Source organism: Pogona vitticeps, chromosome 1, assembly GCF_051106095.1.
Source record: "Pogona vitticeps strain Pit_001003342236 chromosome 1, PviZW2.1, whole genome shotgun sequence".
NCBI lineage: Eukaryota > Metazoa > Chordata > Lepidosauria > Squamata > Agamidae > Pogona > Pogona vitticeps.
The window spans coordinates 256,731,491-256,736,247 of record NC_135783.1 but is presented as its reverse complement, the minus strand read 5'-3'; the positions used below and the strand labels follow the sequence as shown (position 1 = coordinate 256,736,247).

The 4,757-nt window shown below is 40.2% G+C and overlaps 1 long non-coding RNA gene across 1 annotated transcript; it reads right to left on the bottom strand.

The window, feature by feature from the left end:
- Positions 1-1,246: 1,246 nt before the first annotated feature.
- On the bottom strand, positions 1,247-4,293 carry LOC110076531 (uncharacterized). Its single transcript, XR_013540763.1, has 3 exons — positions 4,210-4,293; positions 1,810-1,916; positions 1,247-1,586 (listed from the first exon to the last, which is right to left on the bottom strand). It is a non-coding gene; the product is annotated as an uncharacterized LOC110076531 (long non-coding RNA).
- Between the last annotated feature and the right edge of the window lie 464 nt (positions 4,294-4,757).

Sequence of the window (4,757 nt, the reverse complement as noted above, 5' to 3'; positions counted from 1 at the left end):
CCCCAAGCAAACCAGCAAATCTACGACAGAATGGCTGAAAAGGAAAAGAATCAAAGTGTTCCAATGGTCTCATCTAAATCCAGACCTCAACCTTATTAAAATGACATCCTTCCAGTTAGGTCTGCCCATCCAATAAGATTGTTCCAGGCAGGGCAGAGTTTTGACCCCAAGAGAGGCTCAGAAAACAGCTACAAGAAATTAGACCTTCTCGGCGGTAGTCCCACAATTGCGGAATCCCCTTGCGCCAAAAGTTCGCCTGTCCTCCTCACTAGGCACTTGCAAAAAGCTATTAAAAACCTGGTTGTTTAGGCAGGCCTTTCCTGAACAAATAACAGCCTGATGCAACAGTGCTTCTGATAATCTAACATTCAACATAGTTTTTATGCTATTAAATGTAATGTATTGTACTATATTTCACTATGTCTTCCACTGTATTTTATGGTACTTTTGGTTTGTACTTTTTAGTTCATTGATGTTGTCTTATTTTGTTATTTTATTGTTTCTGTCTAGTTGTTGTAAACTGGCCAGAGTGGCCTTGGCTGCCAGATGGGTGGTATATAAATCAAATAAATAAATTAAAATGCCATGGTAGGACTTTAAGAGAGCTTCACATAAACAAATTCCCACAAACCTCAATGAACTGAAGCAATGTTGTAAAGAAGAGTGGGCCAACATTCCTCCACAATAATGTGAGAGACTGATAAAATAATACAGAAAACAATTACTTCAAGTTATTGCTGCTAGAGGTGGTTCGACAAGCTATTGAATCATAAGGTGTACTTAGTTTTTCACACGTAGCTTCTCCATTTTGGCTTTATTTCTGTAACATAAATAATGACACGGTATAAGATGTCACATGTTGTTGTTCATCTGAGGTTGTATTTACCAAATGTTGAGACCTGCTAAGGACCAGATGGTTTTTATTATGTCGTGATATGTAAAACCATAGAATTCAAAGAGGGTGTGCATTATTTTCACTATCTATATCTATATCCAATTACATATATTGGGTGGGTGGATAGGTAGGTAGGTAGGTAGGTAGGTAGGTAGGTAGGTAGGTAGGTAGGTAGGTAGGTAGGTAGTTAGGTGTTCCCAAGCCTCGATGTAAAACCCCAGAGGGTTTTCCCGAAGTCTCTTGGAGAACATTCTTTTAAATGTACACATTTTCCCCAAGCAGCCTGGCCCCACTGACAAAGAAATTATTATATACATTTTCTCTTTTTTTAATAAAAAAAGGTAGTGCATATTGTTTTAAAATGTTTTTATGTAGATTGCATCACTCACTTCAGAAACAGATTGAGTCTGAGTGACAGTTTCATTCTTGTTCATATGTTGGGTTTGTAAATACAAATTACGTAATTAATTACTTAATTAATGGTAATGAGGGATTTAATTTCTTGCACACCCCTAAATGTCACAAAGTTCCATCTGGTTCTATGCATGTTTTAACAGGAAACTACCAGGGGAAATCATTGGGAGGATTCAGCTGCAGCATAGCCAACAGGCAGTTCATACACATCTCTGCTTCCCTTCTTTCTTCTAAATCCAAAGGGCAGTAAAAAAAAATCTTGCACCATTGCCTGGACCTGAATTTGGAATAGGCAGAGAGAAATAAGATGAGTCTTAATTCTGATAAATACTCTGACTACCGAAACTGACTTGTCTGGATAGAGGTTTCCTCTAGTCTTAAATGGGACTGTACTTTACCAAAATACCAGGAGTCAACATACAAAAATCTAGCATTTGAAGGAAGATAAGCTCCTCAAATGGCAAAAATACCTGTTTGTCATAGCACATTATATCCCTTACCTATATCTCTTGCATTCAGCTTTCTTTGTTTTGTGATTGGTCATTGGAAGGTAAAAACAGCCTTAATTGGCAAATCTGATTGTTGAGGCATTTATCTCTGAGGAAATCTGATGGTGTGAGAGAAAATAGGTTAATAGCTGGGAATGCACCTTACCCTAAAAAGCTACTTTGACCCCCAAATGTACAGTTCTTCTGGACTCTGTATTTACCCAGAAAACTGATGTGATGGTAACAGCCCTGTATAGGCAGTGTGCCAGCTTTGGCCCTATCCAGAGAAGGCAAACCTGTCAATTAATTACGGGCTATTAACATCTTGACTGAACTACTTTAACATGCCACACATGCCTCTAAAGGTGATTTGGAAGCTTCCACTAGTGAAGAATGAGAAGGCTCAATTAGTTCATGTGGCACTGAGACTGTGGACTGCATTTCTAAACCCCATTTGAAATGTTCATTTCATTTTTTAAAATCACCTGTACGCCCTCTTGCTCCTGCATCAGCCTGCCTGCCCTTGAAGGTAATCAGTGGAGGCTAGTCTCACCTTACCACTTTCCGAAACAGGTAGGCTGGCGGCAAGCTCAAATGAGAGGACCTTTTCTGCATGGGCCCCATTCTTCTGGAATACATTACCATCTGGAATCTATCAAGCTTCACCATTTATTTTCTTTGGCATTTTCTTGACTTGTGTTTTATTGAATTCTAATGGTTGCTCGTATGTATTAAGTTTTAACACTTGACATGCAGATTGCTCATTTTATTCTTACTATTTTTCCATTACTTCTTTAATATGTTGTATTTTGCTTTGGAAAGTGCCTTCCAGAGCAGCTTTCAATAACGGAGGATGACATACTAAAGTACTACAAATGTCAAGGTGGTGTACAGCTTTGATATCTGAAATGTGTCAAATGCAACAAATGTTACTGCACGGAAAAGAATTTAACAAAAGCTGAATCAAACCTGAACATTCTGGAAGAACTCAGGATGCTGGATCCACATTAGTGGAACTTCATTTTGATTTAATTTTGGCAGTTCTCCTGAATGGAGGACATCCATGGTGCAACCTCATGCTTCTATACTTTGGAAGGTCTCTTGTTAAGAGACATAAATCACTGTGGCTCTCCAAGTATCCTGCTTACTGATGGTGAATTTCAAACATGATTAAGTAGTAACTAGAGATGGGGGTATTTGCACATGAATATGAATATCCCTGCGCAGGTGGAAATAATGAGGAACTGGCCCCATGGGGCTGGGTTGTCCACTCATGATTTTGCCGCTGCCACCAACTCCGTGGAGGCTTCCTATCACGCTGCTCTCCACAAGCGATTAGCCATTTTCTGACCTAGCAGAGAGGCTTAATCCTGCCTCCTGCCAGGACCAGGTAATCGATTGCAGAAAATGGAGCAATAGGAAGCCTCTACAGAGCTGGGGGCAGCGGCTAAATCGTGAGTGGACAGTCCAGCCCCATGGGGCCAGACCCTCATTATTTTCACATGTGTGGGGATATTCATATTCGTACATGAATCCGAATACCCCCATCTCTAGTAGTAACTATCCATTGAAGTCTTGCTTGAAATTAAAAACAAAAACAAAGCAAGTGCCCACCTTAGAAGGTGACATATATCAAAATTCAAGAAGCCTTCTGCACCCAAACCCACCGAGAACTCTCATGTATCTCTCAATGCTACAAGCTGAGTTGGGGGCAAATGATAGTCTAACAACCAGCCAAGCCAACTATCTTTCAAATAGCTCAATGTCATTTATTGACTCTACCCTAGCAAGTGGACATCTGTCCTCTACCCTCCAGCCTATTTATGACATTCCCATGTAGATCACTACTGCCCTCGAGTGGTCAAACAAAAATAGATGCCTGCTGATCTTCCCAATAGACATCAATTGTTTTCTCCATTATCATTATCACCATTGGTTTATTTATGTAAGACTACGTTTCCTACAAATACATACTTCTGAAGGTGGTTGGCGGTAAAAAGAAGCAACTGTAACTATTGTAACAATGCAATAGCTATAATACATTAGTGATAGTTGCAACACACAACAATAAAACATTGGTAGTTCAAAAATTATGTTAATTCAAAGCATATCAAATAGTTAAATTAAGAATGAAAACATACCAATAGGTCAGATGAAAATGTGTAATGCTATTTACATTCATTAAAACCGGGGGGGGGAGAGAGATAATCAAAACGTCAATCTGCTCTTACCAGCACCCTCTTATCAAACTTCCAAGTAGGCAATATATGTAACCACAGGCAAAATAACTGGCTAGAGGCCCCAGGTTTGTTCCCAATGAGACCCTCCTTCTCACATTGGGATCTTAGCTCATTTCCCCCAAAATAAATGACATGATCACAACATGTCATTTCAAGTCAAAAAGAGACCCACCTCTTTCCAAAGCTGCTTATGTTGCCCTGAGCTAAGAAAGAGCAGATTCACCCCCTTGTCAACTCTTGTGCTGGCAGAGTTTTGTTTTTTTTAACTGACTTTGTTGACTATGGTTTCTAGGATACCTAGCAAGCAAGCTTGCTGGCTGGGAGGTTGTGGGAGTTGTAAAAAAAAAAAAAAAGATTTCTCAGTCTTGAACCCCAGGCAGTAAAGCACCATGACAGCTAAGACTGGCAGGGGGAGGCAGAAACTATTCCCCAGGTGAGTGTCTTTGTTGCTACTGCTGCTATCACCAAAGGAGACAGTCTTAAAAGCAAAACAGCAGCCTAGAAGCAGACCCAAGATAGAAGGCATCCGTTCCTAGTGCCCCCAAAGATGTTGCAACCAGATCCTTCCAAAAGTCTAGTAACTCCTTCTTGGAGCAATTCCCATGTAAAAGTTACTAATACTTCTGGCTGTAGGTGGGTAGGCAAGGCAGGAGGAAAGAGCCGGCTCCTCTCTCCTGATAAACGCACAGCATACTCACTTCACCACAAATTAATAATAAT